Source organism: Bubalus kerabau, chromosome 1 (genome assembly GCF_029407905.1).
Source record: "Bubalus kerabau isolate K-KA32 ecotype Philippines breed swamp buffalo chromosome 1, PCC_UOA_SB_1v2, whole genome shotgun sequence".
NCBI lineage: Eukaryota > Metazoa > Chordata > Mammalia > Artiodactyla > Bovidae > Bubalus > Bubalus kerabau.
This window is the reverse complement of record NC_073624.1, coordinates 222553561-222572579: the sequence shown is the minus strand read 5'-3', so window position 1 is coordinate 222572579 and position 19019 is coordinate 222553561. Positions and strand designations below refer to the sequence as shown.

The 19019-nt window shown below is 44.7% G+C and overlaps 1 protein-coding gene across 5 annotated transcripts in view; it reads left to right on the top strand.

The window, feature by feature from the left end:
• The first annotated feature begins 2958 nt into the window (after window positions 1-2958).
• Window positions 2959-19019, top strand: part of FGF1 (fibroblast growth factor 1) — a 107165-nt gene continuing 91104 nt past the window's right edge. For 2 of the 5 annotated variants that reach the window (XM_055556584.1, XM_055556551.1), the window contains exons 1-2: window positions 2959-3355; window positions 12986-13236. The gene's annotated coding sequence lies outside the window, so the exon portion shown is untranslated. Of the gene's footprint in view, window positions 3356-12985; window positions 13237-18123; window positions 19014-19019 lie in introns of those variants that run through there. The other 3 variants (XM_055556559.1, XM_055556568.1, XM_055556575.1) reach the window with 3 other exon arrangements.

The window sequence follows — 19019 nt, the reverse complement described above, 5'->3', positions numbered from 1 at the left end:
TTGCAGTGACCAGATTGTGAATAATATCCATAGATTTTTGTCTTTTTTTCTACAGGCAGCCAGACCAGTTTTGCCCACCATTTTAATAGTGAAAAGTTTAGGCTGTGTAACAGGAACACAATCAGGCCATTGGAGGTGACAATTTTGGTTAGGGAGTGCCTGGTATGCCTTGATTACGCCCAGAAGAGTGTCTCAAACATAGTGGGTACCCAATGAGCACCTGCTGAATGAATGAATGGATGGACGAATGAATCCACATCCACGGTAGACACTTACTGGGCCTTCCCTGCCCTCTCAACATCACCACCACTGACCTTAGGGCCAGCCTGGACACTTTGCTGTGTGGTGCTATCCTGAACACTGTAGCATGTTTAGCAGCATCCTTCACCTCTACCCACTAGATGCCATGAGCACAACCCAGTTGCAGCAACCAAAAATGTCTCCAAAAATTGCCAAATATTCCCTGGGGAAAATTTGCTTCCACTGATTTTCAATATGGACTGTTTTGCTCTTTCTAAAACACAACTGACTCAGCAAAGGTTGATCCTACTTCTTGCCAATCCTGCCTCATTAAAATGCCCTTTCTTCCTGGATTTTCATATAGATTGCTGAATACCTTTTTCTGAGTTCAGATCTTATTCCTGACATCTTCACCATGAGTTAGGTCAATCTTCATTATATAGTGTCATTATACATTGACATTATATACATATATATGTTATATACATTAATATATTAATGTATATATACATTAATGTTTATATATGTATATACATTCTATACATATAATCCTCATTATACATTGTCTCATCACTGAATACCCTTCCTTGGAAGTACTTATCAAAGGTGAATCCTTACATTTATTTGAGAAATTACTAAATTAATCTATTTCCCTTCACTCAACTCCCTAGAGGGACTCATAAGTAAGAAGTTGGCATATCACATGTCAGTTCTTACTCACCATTTTTATATCTAGTGCCTAAAACAATGCCTGACACATAGTAGATGCTCAATGGGTGTTGGATGGATGGGTGGTAAGATAGATGGATGGATGGGTGGGTGGGTGGATAAGAGCAAATTATCAGTCAACAAGGGCCACCCTAGGCTACAATGGGCTTCACCCATTTTTGCCCCTGTGCCTTCTAAAGCAATTATGAAAAATTATGTTACCTATACTCACATTTAAAAATTGATGTTAAATGGTCACCACCAAGTTCATATGGAATTAAGATAATAACTTCCAGCATATTATAAATATTGGATTTAAAAAATTAAACTCTGATATAATTCTTTAAATGTACCTATTAATCTATTGTTATTATTTCCAATATCCTCTACAACTTTCACAGTACTCTCCTTCAAATTCAAGGGATGGAAAAGAAAAATCTGTGAAATTTAAAATTGCCTTAATGAGTTATTGAAGGAAGTTGAGTTAAATTATGAAAGGAACCTTTTTGTCTGGGAACTTGGACCTGGAAATTTTCACATTTGGGGCTATGGCTCCTGAGTTAAGATTTGTGAAAAGTGAGGGGTATGCTTTCCAGTAAGGACAGGATTATTATGAACACAGACATTGTTCTCAGGCTAACCAGTTTTAGGAAAAGATACCTTATAAAATCTGGGAACCTGGAAACGGGTTCTCTAAAAATATTCTTTGGTGTGCCCATTGGAAAATCTTGAAGACCACCATTCTGGGGGTAATTCATACCAGTGGCCAGCAGAGGGAAGTATTGTACAAGCTGCTAGGCTCTATCTCCCTGGCTCTCAAGTTAGCAGAGAGAAAGGGCAATTCACCTTGGATGCAGAGGGGACCACAGCATGGGCAGTCCAGCCCAGTCCTTTCTGGTGTCTTGTGTTTGCACAGTGAATTATTCATAGGAAACTGGCTCCACAGAGAATGGAGGCCCGAGACTCTCCATCCTGCACCTCGAATCAGGGCCTGGGACCGTAAACCTTATTCTTTCTCCTCTTCAAGAACTGAGTTTGAGAAAAGAAATTGAGGAGTGAAGTCATGGATCTGAATCAAACGTGGGTTTTTGTTATTCTTATGAGATGAAAACAACAGTGAAATTTCAATGATTTATTGATTCAGGAGGCAGGGAGCAAAGTGACTGAAAACTCCTGCTCTGGAGTCAGCCAATGAGGCTGGGATCTCTCTTCTTGGCAAGCTCACCTTCCTGGCCTCGGCTTCTCTGGCTGTCAGATGGGAACAGGATTACCTTCTACACAGAGCTGTTGTGAGGATAAATGAGATAACGCAAGAAAAGAGCTCAGGATGGGAACGGCATTTTGCAAGGGCTCAAGAAATAACTGTGGTGATGGCGAAGATGATGATATGGAACTGGCATTTTGTCAGGCATGAGCGTTTCAGAGCTTCCCATTTAGGCCTGAAGAGGAAGAATCAGAAGTGAAAAAAACAAGCTATTTACATATTGTAAGTTTTACAAATCCAGGAGTTAGAAGCAGAAGCAGCCAAAGGAAACAGGCAGAATCAGAGATTCAGAGTTACAGCCTCGCTCCTCCATTCACTCACAAGTGCCTTCCAGGGCTGAGGTCCCACCCAGTGTTGTAACAGGGTCTCTGTGTCTACAGCACTGTGTAGATGATGGCTATACGTGTAGCCTCAGACATAGAAACAGTGACTTTGTTCACTGGATAGATCCTCTGTGAAACCTTAAAGGGTGGGGATGAATCGGTTGAAATAAAGTAGTAATTTAGACTCATTGCTCAGATATATTAAAAGTAAGGTTTAGAGCAAGCCCCGCCTCCCCCTCCTGCCTTACATGGGGAAAGGTAACAGGGACAGTTCAGAGAGAGGCATGGAGACAAGTTGGATGGGATAACTGTCCTTTCACCTGGCAGCTGTCCAGCCCCCAAATAGCTCTTGTGTTTGGTCCAAAAATAAGATCACATGAGAAGGGGAGAAATAAATACGCAAGTATTCGTCCTTGGGCTTTCTGTGGGTCCACTAGCCGCTCTGGTAGGGCCCCAAGAGAGTGGCTTCACGCCACACTCCGCTGCCTCCCTCCCCAGGCTCCGCAAGGCTGGGGAGACAACCTGGAATAGGGCGCGTGTGGTGTGTGGTCTGCACGTAGCCCGCCTCTGGGGGCTCCCCTGAGCTCCATACACATCAGAGAGGGAGCAGGAGAGGACACGCAGACCCAACCGTCTGGCCCCTAGGGGAATAAGGGCATCGCCTCCTTTGGTGAAGGCCACTCCCTTCTGATGGAGGATGGGAACTCCCTTCCTCCCGCAGAGGCCTGCCCGCTGCAGTCCTGCTAGGACAGTGTGGACGCCGTAGGCTGCCGCAGCTGCTAGCACCCCAGAAAGAAAGCGCCCCAGAGTCAAAGCAGCGGTGAGTACATTCGTTTCTCCAAGGGGCTCAGATTACTGTGGACTTTCTGCTTGACTTCAGGCTTTTGCTCTGCTTGAATGCTCTCCCCCACCCTCTTCTCCCTGACCTCAGCCAGTGGCAGGCTCGAGTCTATGTGATGGATGCTGAACTGAAACATTCCTTGTACTCCCCTCTCTCATTCAGACACTAGCTAGATTCCGGGAAGAACTGGGTGAGTTGAATTCTTAGCAGGGAAGCAGGAAAGGGCTGCTACCAAGTGAATTATCTTTGCTGAGATTCAAGAAGATATTTCCCAGAAAATCATTAACAAATCCCATTACGGTAATGTTAATGCTTAGTTGTTGTTGTTTTTTTTTAAAAAAAGCTCTGCATCAAATAGGAAATAAAAAAAGAAAAGATGCCAGCTGATTCCTTGTAATTGGGCAAAAGGGAAGAACACAAATGAGATCGAAGAGCATCTGCAGAGTTTCCCTTCCCCTCACCTCCTCCCTGTCTCCTGACATCTTGAAACCCTGCAAGATACATTTAACAGATCCAAAAATTCTTCTCTTCGGAAAAAAGCAAGGGTTTAGGGGAGAACTGCTCTGTAAGCAGAGTCAAGGGAAGAAGAAGAAAGACGTTTTTTTCAGAGTCTTGTGTTCTCTTTCTAATGTCTCTGCCTCCCAAGCACGTGACATGTACCTGTGCCTGTTTGGAGGTACAGAGAGATGTCTTCATCGCTTGCATGCACATACTGTTCTTCCTTGACACAGCTCTTGACTATGAATGCTATGCTAAGGGTAAGCCAACAAAATGCTGGTGGGAACAAGATAAATCCTTGAATAAATCTAGATTCTTTGAGTGACAACGGGCTGAAATCCAATTTGAAGAGACTTACACAAAAAAAGAAAGAGGAGGGGTGGAAATGTTTTCCTCATGTAACTGAAACGGCCAGGGTTTTGATTTGGTAGGATCCAGGTGTTCAGACGATGGTGTCCTGAATCTGTCTCAGAGTCTCTATTTCTTGCTTTGCATCCTTGGATCATTCCATTTCCAGGAAGACCCACCCATCATGGTAGAGGATGGCTCCCAGCAGCTCGGGGCTGATACCCTACTGGTACAGCTGCCCTGCAAGAATGGGTGCTGTCCTTTCCCAAGAGTTCTAGCTGGGATCTTATTTCACTGCACCAATGTGGGAACTGTGTCCAGTGCCACAGAGGTATAGTCATCACCACCCAAAACCAAATGACCTGAAAGCAACGAAAGGCTGGTCCCCAAATACAAGAAGGGGTCTGGATGCAGGACGGCTAGGGTCAACAGTTACCACTTTGGACTGCTTTTTTGGCGACCAGTCAGATTAAGAGCCAAAACTCCTCCAACATAGCCCCTCCTCTTTCCTCCCTCTTAAGAGTTCACAAAAATGTATAAGTGACAGAAAGTCTCATAGAAAAGATAATTAATAGAACAGGTGACTAAAAGATCCCATGGTATGCCATCCCTAGAGACTCCTGGGAATGGGAAAGACATTGGAAGGCTTGTCTCTGGCTCAGTCCCCAGACCACCCACCATGCCCAGAACCACTGGACCCCCAACCTGGCTGTGTTCACAGGGGTCTCGCCTTCCCCTCACCCACCCTTGTCCACTTCTGCCTCCCTCTGCTCTGCTCTGCTGATGGGAACCCATCTTGCCTCTCAAAGGCTGGCCTCTGAAGTGCCTTCCCTCCGACACCTCATCTGGCCCATCCGACCTTCTCTGCTCCTCTCTTCTCTGAGCTGGGGCAGTGCTGACCCTCAGCATTCCATCACTGTTTACCTGCTCTTTAAGAGCTGCATGTATCTTAGTTTCTCTCCCAACTTGAATTCTATATTCCTGGGGAAAATTAAGTTTCATCCCCAGCCCTACCTGCTGTGTCTAACACATATTAGGTGCTTCCAATTAGTAAAAATAAATAAAAATAAAAACAGCCTCCCTGAATAGCTTGGAGGGGTTTCCCTGGTGGCTTAGTTGGTGAAGAATCCACCTGCAGAGTGGGAGACCTAGGTTCGATCCCTGGGCTGGGAAGATCTCCTGCAGAAGAGAAAGGCTACCCACTCGAGTATTCTGGCCTGGAGAATTCATGGACTGTATAGTCCATTGGGTTGCAAAGAGCTGGACAAGACTGAGCAACTTTCACTTTGTCACTAAATAGCTTATAGAGGATGGTTAGATTACTTGAGATCCTTCATTCTTATTTTGCAAGTAATATAATAACCATGACAAACACTGACAGAGCTCTGATAGACTAGAGACCCTATGGGCATCTTCTCAGTAAGTCCCCACACTGACCCTGTGAAGTACCACTATTATCCAGACGTTTACTTTAGTCTCAGAGAACTTAGTCACTTGTCCTAGATCAGACAGCTAGTAAGTGGTGGTCTGGAAGTTAGAGCCCAAGCAAACCTGCCATCTTCTTTCCTATTAAACTCATTAATTCCCTGTTTATCGATAGCACTTTCTGCTGCCTGATTTTAAAGAGTGAAGGGCACAGGCGATTGGTCAGAGACCATGAGGAAGCTCAAATATTTTAGCCTCCTCTCCTGCCACCTGTGCTCCCAGTGCCTCTACAGGAGGGTCTTTATTAGACTATATCCAGGGGTGAGGGGTCATACCCCTACCCAAGAGCCAACAAGAAGATCAAGGGTACAGGACTTTTACAAAAGGAGGTACTTTGATTACAGTAGTCTCTGGGAAAATGTTAGCTGGAGGGTGGGCTTTAGAATTTGTTTGCTGATATGGCTGCCCATCACTGAGCAAGGCCCTGACCTTTCTCCTGCCCTCTGAGCAGGGTGACCAAGCCAGGGCCTCCTGCAGAGGGTGATCTGAAGGATTTAGAATGCAACCAAATTCAGATCGCAGAGGAAACCCAAATCTCAAGTAAACAGTATTTGTTTATACCCTCTGTGCCTCTGCACTCACCCACTGGCCTCTTGGCTGATGCCATCACCTGTGGTGCTGGGGAGCCCCTGCCTGGCCTGAGGGTATCTTGTTTCTCTGATACACAGGAACCTACTCCTGTGGCATAGTATCTTCTCAAGAGCAGATCCCACTGGGTTTATGTCATTAATCCTCACAGTATCCCTGAGAGGATCAGAGAGCTGGCTTCCTCACAAGTGAGGCTCAGTGAGATGAAGTCACACCCCCAATTACACAGAAGCAAGGAGGGCTCAAACTCAGGGCAGAGGAGTTCTGAAGTCCTTAGGATACCAGCCTTCTTGCTTCCCCAAGTGATCATGATAGAACAAAACAAAAATGAAAAGAATTATGTAAGTTAGGTAAAATGTTTTGGGTAAATCTTTAAGAGAAAAACCTTTGCTAGACTCAAGAGAAATAAAAACATGTTAACATGAAAATTTGGACACCACACATTCACAGCACCATAACTCATGATATCTAAACAGAGGAAACAAGCCAAATACCCTTTAACTGATGGACGAATAACATGGGACACATCCATACACATAAAATACTCGGCAATAAAAAGGAATGGCATTCTGATAAATATGAATCAGGCTACAATACGGATAAGCCTTACAGACGTTATGCTTTTTAAGGAAAAGAAACCCATACGATGTGATCCCATTTATACGAAATGGCCAGAACAGGAAAATCTAGAGAGACAGAGAGTAGACCGGTGGTTGTGTGGGCCTGGCGGGAGCGGGGAGGGGATGACGAATGATGGCTAATGGGTGTGAGGGTTTCTTTGGGAGATGACAAAAGTGTTCTAAGTTAGACAGTGGAGACGGTTGCACCACTTCGGGAATATGCTAAAACCACTTAACTGCACACTTTAAATGGATGAACTGCGTGATATGTGAACTATATCTCAATAAAGATCTCTCAAAAAAAAAAAAAAAACCCAAACCATGGCTAATGAAATAATTAACGAAGTGACAAAATGGCTTTGTTGAAGGATGTAGTCTTACCCTGTCTGCTCTGATAAGCTTATGTCTCATCCCACTGAGCTTGGCTATAGGTCCCCCAGACAATTCAAGTGGAAAAAATATAGATGGAAAACATAGGATGCAGATTTCTCCCTGGAATTTAGACTAGATGGATCTTATTCTCCTCTTTCTTGTAAAGATCATTTTAAGTTTTATGGAATCAATCTCACTACTCTATTTTTGTTTCTGGGTTTCAAAATATGCTTCAAAAAGCATTCTCCAACCTAAGATGGGAAACCTTATTACCTAGTGATTTCCTCTAATGCTGTCCTCTAAGGTTTGTCTCATTACATTTCATAAATTTTTTTTTTTAAACGGGAATTTAACAAATTGAGGATTCAGGTTGTCTTTGTTTTGCCAAGTACATAGCCAATGATTAGATCAGGAGTTTTTAAATTTTAGATCAAAATGGATTTGAGGTATCTTGTAAGTTCCTGAAATTCAATATGAAAGTGTGTGTGTGTGTGTGTGTGTGTGTGTGTATTGTATATATTCCAATGCACTGAGGTGTAAGCCAAGTCAACAGGATAGTTGTTAAACAAATACAGGGGAGGCCTGAGTACTTACCCACAGGGAAAGTACTCTGTTACATGTCAAGCGAGAATCCCACCACCTTTGGCTTTGAGGTGTTACTAAGGCAAAGAACAATAAATGTCTCTCACTGGTTCCCCTGGGCCTGTAACACTTTAGGTTTCTAATCATCTGCTGACAAATGAATGGAGCTAATACATCACTTCAGCTGACAGAACTTGGAGCCCTCCTGTCACAAAGAATTGGAGGTTTATAGTCCAGTAAATATAAATGATAAACTGAAAATAAAACTGCCATTCCAAACAAAGTAGCAGATCCTTCTGTGCAGACTTGTGTATTCACATCATAAATGTATAAGCAACACCCACCGTGTACCTGGCACTGTGCAGACTGTGGTTCTCAAAGTCTGGGCCATGAGCCAGCAGCCTCAGGATCGCCTGGAGCTTGTCAGACATGCAAACTCCCAGGCCCACTCCAGGCCTTCTGAAGAGAAAGTCCGGAGTTGAGGCCCGGTTGTCTGTGACTGTGACGCACATTCAAATGTGAGAACCCTTGGTCTAGGTACTGGAAATATAAGGCTGAACAGACAGATAAAATCCCTGGCTCCTCTCATGGACATAGCATTTTAGTGTGTGTGTCAGGAGGACACAAATTAGTCAACAAATAACTGAACATGATAATTCTCAGATAGTAATAAGATCTATGAAGGAAAAGAAAGATCTATGAGAGGCTAATTTAGAACAGGTGGTCAGGGAGGAGGGTCTGAAGTGAGACCAGAATGATAAGGAAGAGACAGCCATGTAAAGAATCGAGGGGCAGAAAAGAAATCCACGCACTTCAGGTGGAGGGAACAGGAAGTGTAAAGGCCCTGAGGCAGGACCACACTTGGCTTGTATGAGGAGCAGGGAGGCTAGAGCACAGTGAGAAACGCATCAGGGATGGACCTGAAGATGTCAGTGGTGACAGCAAGCTTAGCTTTTGTTCTTAGTGCCGGAGAAAGGCACTGGGCAGTTCTGTTCAAATATAAACACAATCCCATTTACCTTTTAGCAGGATTCCTCTGGAATGAACTGCAGAGGGTAAGGGCAGAAGCAGGGAAGCCAGCAAGGAGGTACCGCAACAAGCCAGGCAAGGAATACTGGCTCCTGGATAGACCAGACCCATATGCAAAGATCTAGTATTAGGTGAAAAACAAACAATGCAGGACACTCTGCCTAGCAAATTGCTTTTAAACAACACATTCAGGTGTATAAAGACATTTTTTTCCCCTCAAAGGATCCAGAAAAAAAGTGAATAATGATTATCTTTGGGAAGAAGGGGGTTAGTGAGGGTCATTTTGTGCCTCTCTGTATACTGTACATTTTTTATATATACACAAAGCATTCCTTTTATTTAAAGATAAAATATTTTAAAGTAAAATTGAAAAGCTGAGATCGAGGAAAACATTGACTAGGCAATGGGTACCAGTATCAGAAAAAGAAAGCCTACTTCTCATGGGTGTGACCCTCTCCAAGCATCCTCTCCTGTAGTCGCTGAGAGCCAGGCCGACAAACTGGGACAAATTCCTGCCCTTGGGTTACAGTGAGATCTGAGCAAGGTACCTTCTCACTGGAGAACCTCTGGACCCCGCTTCTGTCCTGTAGCTCTGGTCATGTTTGTGTCTGTTGGGTCTCCTTGGGCAACTAATACAATTTTCTGTGAATGTCTGCTGTGTTTCCCTGTGCCCTGTTTGTCAAATTGCTTCCCTCCGTCATCTTGGCACTGGTTCACCAGGAGGCCAGCGTGCCCTTCATTTAATTGCATGATTGAGCATAAACAGAAGGAAATACTTTGCTGTGGGGAGAGAGACAGGCAGGCAGCATCTGATTTCTCCTGTCAGCTGAATAGAATTTTTTGAGTCCAAACAAGGTCAAACGAGATTAGAAAGAAAATGCAGTGTCCGGTATGCGTTTCATATAACTGCATTGTTTATGTAAACAGGATGAATGACAGGGAAACTTTAAAGCAAATATTGAACATCAGCCTCAAGACTCAAAGACAAGAAGCCAGGGCTTATGTGTTATGACGGGAGAGAAAGAAAATTTATTTCCTGTGGACATTTAGAGTCCTGTTGAATCTATCATGCTCTGTTCCTCTCATGTTGGTGCAGTTAAAAAGTGATAGTTTTATGCCTGATTTTCAGAGGCACTGAACACAATAAGAAAAAATTATAGAAATGCCACATTTTACTTTTCCTGTCCTTCTAAAGCTCTTATAAGAGGTTTAGAACCACTTTCTGTAATAGCAACTGCTGAAGTGCTTGGTAGTAAGTCAATCTCTCAGGTCAGGGAAGGAAAAATCTCAGCTCCAGTACCAGCCACAACATTTAGACATGGCTGATTCTGGCCAAGGCCACACCTCTGTGGATAAACCTACCAGACTTCTACTTGGATTTCTGTTGGTCCTCCAAATCTGTCATTTTCTTGTTTTCTCAGACCTACCCTCTGTAGTGCTAGTAAGTGCACATATAAAGTTTTAATTACTTCACAACCTTAAATGGTTTTAATGGCATTGAAAGTGGTCTCAGAGCTTTGAAGGACACTATGGTTTCTGTTACTTACTCCCTATAGGATCTAGTGGCTTGTGAATGCTTAGCAAGAGGCTTTGACAGCTATTATTTCCATGGACTATTTCCTAGCCCAGAGCTAGGGGGCTGGCTATTCTGAGGCCAGACTTTTAAACTAGAAAACCTCCCATTCTTTACCATGCTAAATAACAGAAGGGCCAGGAAGCATTAACATCTCATATCTCATGATTCCATGCATCTGAATATATATTATTTAAAAGATAAATCTAGGTATGACATATATACACAATGGAATACTACGAAGACAAAAAAAAGAATGAAATAATGCCATAAGCAGCAACACGGATGGAACTAGAAATTATCATTCTAAGTAGACTAAATTAGAAGGAGAAAGACAAACACCATATACCACTTACATGTGGCATCTAAAATACGGCACAAATGAACCTACCTATGAAACAGAAACAGACTCACAGGCAGAGAACAGGCTTGTGGTTGCCGTGGGGAAGGGGAGGAGGGAGAGGGATGCAGTGGGAGGTTGGAGTTGTAGCAGATGCAAACTATTTTATACAGAATGGATAAACAACAAGTCCTATTGTATGGCACAGGGAACTATATTCAATATCCTGTGATAAACCATAATGAAAGGAATATGAAAAAGGATATGTGTGTACGTGTGTGTATATATATGTATATAAAACGGAATCACTGTTGTATAGCAGAAATTAACACAATATTGTAAATAAACTATAATAAATTTTTTTAAAGATAAATCTACACACTTGACATGGAAATTGAAACAAATATGGAACTTGAGAGATGTTAAATTAAAACATTAAAAATTCAGTATTGAGGAGGATTATGTTAAGTACTTTAAGGAACTGAGAAATCATGATTTCCCAGTATTTGGACAGGAACACCGCCAAACGACACCTGAGAGTAGTAAGTTAATGGGTTTACATCCGTACCTAGGGATTGCACTTTCCTGTGTCTGCCTGGGAGCTGTGTGGGTTTTTGGCTTTTTTTCCTTAATAGCATTTGACGACTAGATGTAATGAAGAAACAGCACTAAAATAATGACTTACACTTGCTTCACACACTTACTGGTGTTCGAGTGTTGTCACACATTTGATTGCCACCATAATCACAGCAGCTTGCAGGGAAGATTTAGGGCTTCCTAACTTTACCTCCCATCATTCCATGTGGCCAAAAACAGCTCACATGCACTCTGGAAGCAGCAAGACAATTCTCCAATATTAAGAGGATGACTATTTAAAATATCTTCATCTATGATCCAGAAGGTCCTTCGGAATTGAGCAGATGCTTAAGAAGATTACTATTTTTTTTAAAGCAAATTTTAAATTTTGTCAAAAGGACCTTTGACAGTTCACTGAAGTTCCTGTTAATAAAATTTAGAAAAATCAATTATTCCTGTACCTCTCAAGTTCCTTTTAGCAGAGCTGTGCTTCATCCATTATCAGAGTTATGCTTGTCTGTGCTTCTAATTCTTTGTCGCAGGAGGTGAGTTTTTCTGAGCTCCTTTCTTCAGAGGCACATGAAGTTTCCCTGATGACTTCGGAGAACAGTTTTCCATCTCCACCTTCCCAGAGGAGGGAGAAACCAGCGAATATATTTCTAGTTCCAACAGGTCAATCTGTACCTCCTATCTGAATCACCAGGTGGGCAGGCTTGTATGCATGTACGCACATACACACACTCTCTCTCTCTCAGTGACACCTCCCAGGCTCAAATGCCTGCATCAGGAACAGGACTCTTTGTCAATTATAGGAAACTATTAATCATGTTTCCATTTGGTCTCTTCAGAGTTACCTCCTGATCCATAGCCTTTCAGTCCAGGTTCATTCCTCATGTTGTAGCCAAGTCATTCATACAAGCAGCTTCCCCTCTTCCTTACCCCATCCTGGCCAGGGGCACAAAGATGATGCCCGTGGTCCACTGAAGAAACCCCACCTGATGATTTGCTTAGTTCAGCAGGGACAGGTTTGACTACTGGTGAGAAAGGGCAGAAATATTCTCTCTGCAGCCCCTCCCCTGCTCTAAACTGCATGGCCATTGCCTCGAGTGGCTTTGCAAAACAGGGACAGACAGACAGACAGACATCTACACCCTGTGCAGAGATGCCAGAAGTCAGAACAGAAAAGGATTCCTTTTCATCCAGCAGTCTTCTGATTGCAGAGGAGTGTCTCTGAGCCATGACCTGCTGTTTCCCTGCCAACTGAGGCCTCAAAATAAACAGGAATCTGCCCAGACGGGCTAGTAGTCCATTCAGTGCAGCCATTTGCCCCAAGACAAACCACGTTAAAATAACACCCAGGAGAGCTGCCGCCGCTGTCTGCTGTCTCTTTCTCCCTTCCCCGCTGGCCATGAGCTCTGTGTCCCTGGGCCTGCTGTTGGTTGCCCAAGGCTAGGGGTACTCCGTGTGCACCCCTGTGGGCAGGGTCGGTGCAGGCAGCTGTCTAAAGGCAGGTCCCCTCTGCCGATCAAAACGGGGCTGGAGAGAGACCTACAGGCTGCATGCTCAGCCCCCTGCCTGCCTTCCTGCTTCCCACACAGCCCTGCAGGACTGGGAGCCGGCTCTGGAGTACGGTGTTTGGAGGCGGACCAGCAACCTGATGTACATGCCACGGCCCGTCCCCTCTCCCCACACAGAGCCGCAGTCACCGGGAGGTGCAGAGAGCCAGCTTGGGGCTGCTGGAGAAGCAGTCGCAGCCCACTGACAGTGACAACGCAGGGCGGCTGAGACTGAGAGGATCCTCTTTCCCTTCGACTGGAGAGGAGAAGCCCTCAGCCTGCAAGCTGTTCAGGTAGGAATCAGGGTTTCTACTCTCGGGAGCAGAAAGCAGGTTATATACATCCAGTGCTGAGGCAGAGAGAGAGAGAGACAGTGTGTGTGTGTGTGTGTGTGTGTCTGTCTGTCTGTCTGTCTGAGTGCAAGGATAAGGCTTCTTGGGAAAAAAAAAAAAAGAAAGAAAGGCTGGCTAACATCACAGACATGTAAAAAAATAGCACCTGGAGTGCAGAGCCTGTGAGAATAGTCATGCAGCGTGCTTCCTCCCGTATCTTCATTCCCCACTGCCGGCCATGAGGACCAGAGGGAGCAGAAGGCTCTCATTCACTAAAACCTTTGTGGTTTGGCAGGACTCTGTGGCCATACTGAGCATGGCTAGCATTATTTTGCTTGTCATACTCACCCTCTTAAGTAGCCTGGAAATTCAGCCGTCTTAGCAACCCTGTCTACTGGGTGGGCACCTTAGAATTAGTCAACATTTTAATATAAATGTTAGGCTGAAATATGCAATTATCTGAGTATGCTTGAGAGGGTGGGATTCCAACGGCCCCACTGGTCACCTGGATTACTTCCTACCATCCTTCTAATCCTCTCTGAAAATCACACTGTCATCTCAGTGCCCCTCCAGATAGGCACCGGCAGAGAGGGAACGGGAATGGCTAGCCACTGGGCACATTCTCTGGCACTGATGCTATCCACACCCACATCACCATTATATGCTGAAAGTATGCAAGGCTTCTAGGTAGAACATTCGAAAAATCCAGACCTAAAAAAATCAAGGACCCATTTTTCGAGAGGAGACATACCTATCTATCAGGTGCAAGAGCTCGCTCTGTGCTCTCTCCAGTTGTTTAAATCCACCCCCACCTTCCTGCTGTGGTGACTAGTACTCTCCCTCTCACTTGCTCTAGGGACACAATTGTTCATGACTTAGCTCCACGAACACCAGTGGGCGGACACAAGCATCCGGGTTCTGACTGAGGGTGACCCAGCCCAGTGGTGGCAAAGGGTTAGGGAGAAATCAGCTAAGCTGAGTGGTGTCTAGCGAAGTAGCTGTCTGGGTCAATGAGTGTGGATTTTGGTGGAGACTGTGATTCACAGTCACAAACTTCCTTTGTTTTCTTTGTGTTGGTCATTGAGGGCTCTGAAGGAAATTCCCCTTTTGAGATCATGTATCCGAAGGCAAATTTGCCAGATCTGCTGCTAAGGGCAATGGGTAGACTCAGGGAAACTGTTTTCTATTGATGCTGCCTTTTTAGCATGAAGAAAAGGATTTGCAAATGTAGTATTATATCAAAAGCAAAGTTAACACAAAAGAATTAAGGGAGAAGACACTGAGTTACTTATAAACTTCCTCCCGGACCTGGTGTGCACATATGCATATACGCCTTTGCCAGCTTCCAAAAAGGATTCAAGGAGGAAGTATCTAGTTGATTAAGTGGCTTGATTTCACAGGCAGGCAGCACAAACTCTGATGATGATATTTCCATGGTGACAGTGGACAGACACCTATACGCTCCATCTACACCCAGAGAAGGGATGTCTGATGCCAAGACAGAGATGTGTTTGCTCACTCTGCTGATGTGCATTCTGTGGATCCTGAATAAATGGTTAAGGATCGTGGAGCTGCTACCCACTGCGCCAGCTTCCAGCAGTCAGGGACTATACAGAGGGGAAGGCACACCCCTTCCACGTCATCAAATAGGCAGTGCTTGGCTAATGAAATACTCCTTGATTTAAGCTACTGGAAAGATAATCTGCAGCCATTCGGGCTACAGACATATCCTGTTTTAGGTACCAATCTAACAACTATCCATGACATATAAAGTACAGGTGAATGACTATTTTTCCTTAAGAAAAGTATCACTCATCAAGTCCATCAAATACTGTGTCAAGGTGTCCCATGGGACTGGATCCAGCCTAGCCAACCATAGAGAAAGGTGGGGGCTTAACTGGGTGGGCAGGTAAAGGCGAATGAACCTGGGCTGACAGGATGTCCAACTCAGCTGGGAGATAAAGGAGTCCACAGGAACAAGGACAAGCATCTGGCCTACAGCAGGAGAAGAGGGAAGAGGGGGAGGGCAATTACCTTGATTCCTAAATGTTACCACTTAAGAGAGGCCAGCAGAACAGAAGCTAAGAACAGACTCTGCAGGTAGGAAGAAGCCAGGGTTCAAATTCAGACTCTGACACTTACTAGTCCTGTGACCTTGTGCCTTAGTCTTCTCATCTATAAAATGGGGCAATAAAGTACTAGCCTTATAATTGAAAGGCTCAAATGAGTAAATGCTCTTAGCTCAGTGGCTGGTTTATAGTGAGCAAAATTTAAGTGTCTGTTGTTGTTATTATCATTATTGAAAGGTGAGTTCTGAAAAGGCTGCTCACAAGCCCGTTTGTTCCAAGGTCCAAGTGACTCTGTGACCACCAGTGCCACCTTTTGGGAAACAGAGATGCTTTTGCTTGGTGTGGTGTTTTGCTTACATTTCTGAGCTTTTAGACTAGAAAGAATAGCATCGAAACATGTATATTATCATATGTGAACCAGATCGCCAGTCCAGGTTCAGTGCATGAGACAGGGTGCTCAGGGCTGGTGCACTGGGATGACCCAGAGGGATGGGATGGGGAGGAAGGTGGGGGGGGTGGGTTTCAGGAAGGGGAACACTTGTAAATCCATGGCTGATTCATGTCAATGTATGGCAAAACCACTATAATATTGTAAAGTAATTAGCCTCCAATTGAAATAAATAAATTAAAAAAAAAAAAGAATAGAGGAGCTTCTCTGCTGGTGGCCAGCATTTCTTGAGCTTTTACATGAGCCAGGCACCATTCTTGACTCTGTATGTGACCTCGCCAGATTCTAGTAACAACTCCGTGAAGTGGGGCTCTCATGGCTGCAGAATTGAGCTTGGTGGGTTTGACCATTTGCCTACGGTCACACAGTTAAAAAGTGGCAGAGCCGAACTTATACGTGGGCTGTGCTCCTAGCTGGTGTGTCATCTACAGTCAGGGGGATCATTGGAGGTGTTCTGAGAGGCAGGTAGAGTTTGGTGACAGATGGACTTCAGGAAAAGATGATTCTTGAAGGCCCTAGAAAGTAGGCCAGGATTTGGAAACTCTGTCAAGATATGGCAAGACCCTGGATTGGACTGGAGACAGAATCTCAGCCTTGAGGACTCATGACCTTGGGACTGGGTGTTTAGGAACAAGACATGAACGCAGGCCCTGGGGGACAAGGTGGGCCACAGGCTTTCCTGCAAGAGGATGGTACCAAGAAGAGAGAAAATGGTGCCTAACAACAGAGACGAGGACACAGCAAGGGTGCTGGGCCACGGCTCTTGACAAACCTCCAGCCTAAGGTCAGAGGTCATCTTGAGCTAAGCCGAAGGTCAAGACTAGGTGACTCCAGCCATGGAGAGAGGAGGAATGGGCAATGAAGAACTTAGCATCTGGGCACAGTGAAGTTTATAGTGATGCAAAAGGCTTGATTTGCTCATGTAATCTCTCTAAATTGAATGTTCAAAACATGACACAGAGATTTGTTTTATGCATAGTTGCTCAAGCCCACCTCTCTGACTTTACCTAAGGAATGCTGGTGATGGGAAGGTATGCCTAACTTGTACCAGAGCTGTGTAGATGTGGGGATTACTGATGGACAAGACTCACCCTTGCTGCTCCAGAACCTGTGGTCTGGCCCAGGCATTTTCAAACTTTAATGTGTATAAGAATCACATGGGAGCTTGTTTAAAACACCAGATTTATAGAGAACAGATTTTCGGTTGCTAAAGGGAAGCTGAGCACCAAAGAATTGATATTTTTGGAACAGAGGTGTTGGAGAAGACTCTTGAGAGTCCCGTGGACTGCAAGGAGATCCAACCAGTCCATCCTAAGGGAAATCAGTCCTGAATATTCATTGGAAGGACTAATGTTGAAGCTGAAACTCCAATACTTTGGCCACCTGGTGTGAAGAACTGATTCATTGGAAAAGACCCTGATGCTGGGAAAGATTGAGGGCAGGAGGAGAAGGGGACGACAGAGGATGAGATGGTTGGATGGCATCACCGACTCAATGGGCATGAGTTTGAGTAAACTCTGGAAGTTGGTGATGGACAGGGAGGCCTGGCGTGCTGCAGTCCATGGGGTCGCAAAGAGTCAGACACGACTGAGCAACTGAACTGAACTGAAAGGGAAGGGGGAGGAGGAATGGAATGGGAGTTTGGGACTAGCAAATGCCAACTATTATATATAGAATGGATAAACAACAAGGTCCTACTATATCTATATATATAGCACAGGGACCTATATTCAATGCCCTCTGATAAGCCATAATGGAAGAGAATATTTTTAATATATATATATATACATGTAACTGAATCATTCTGCTGTACGGAAGAAATTAACACATGATAAAATCAACTATATTCAAAAAATAAGTTAATTAAGAATAATAATAATAAAACCTGTTGGTCTTCTCTGGTGGGGCAGCAGATAAGAATTCACCTGCCAACGCAGGAAACGTGGGTTCGATCCCTGCCCCAGGAAGATGCCACAGGCTGTGGAGCACCCAAGCCCGTGAGCCACACTACTGAGTCTATGCACCACAACCACTGAAGCTCACGCACCCAGAGCCTGTGATCCGCAACCAGAGGAGACACTCAGCGAGAAGCCTGCGCGCCACAAGGAGGAGTAGCCCTTGCTCCCGGTAACTAGAGAAAGCCCATGCAAGCAACAAAGACACGGAGCAGCCAAAAATTAATTTAAAAATGTCAAAACATCAGGTTCCTGGGAACTACCCACACAAGTACTGACGTAGCTGGGTTCACGAGGGCCCAGGATTCTGCATTTCCTGGGTAGGGCCCAGCTGGTTCTGATGCCTCCAGTCGACAGGTCACAGCTGAAGAAGCCCAGGGCTGCTTCAGTCACTCTGGTTCCCTGTCTTCATTGCTTTTAATGAGAACAGAGTCGTGTGGCCTGAATCAGTGGCGATTAGCCTCTTTTTTGACTTGGCCTTCTTCCTGAACCACCGTTTTACTTAGGCTACACCTACACTGTGGGAGCAGCAGTAGCAGCCCATCAGGTGCTGGGCACAGTGCTGAGCCCTTCACAACCATCCCATTAGTTAGGTACTGTTGTTATCACATTTCACAAGCGAGGGTAAAGACCTCGCTGCTGGTATGTGGCAGATCTCGGATAGGAACCCAGGCCCCACAGGTTTCCATAGCATAGCCATGGAGCCCCTCACAGATATGTGAGGGTAGTTTTAGCTCTTTGTCAGTTCAACCCTCTTCTCTCACCCTTTAGTGTCTTTCTCCTCTTCATATTCCTATCTTGTCCTCCCCCATCCTGAGACTCCCACATAGTTTCTTCAGAAGATGATGTACCCTTGTTGTTTCCTATTTTTATCTCATTCAATAAGCCAAAAAGGGTGGGGGCAACGGGTAGTTGGAAGGTAGTAGTTACGGGGTGAACTGTGTCCCCCCTCACATTTGTAGGTGGAAGTCCTAACCCCCAGTATTTCAGAATGTGACCTTATTTGGAGACAGTGTCTTAACAGAGGTCATCAAGTTTAAATGAGGTCATTAGGGTGGATCCTAATCCAGTATGACTGGTCTCCTTTTAAAAAGGGGAAATTAAGCCATAGTGACACACACGGGGAAAAGGACATGACAAGACACAAGGAGAAGACAGCCATCTGCATGTTAGGAAGAAAGGCCTGGACCACATCCTTTCCTCACAGCGCTCAGGAGGAACCAACCCTGTGAATACCTTGAATTTGGACTTCTGGCCTTCAGAACTGTGAGA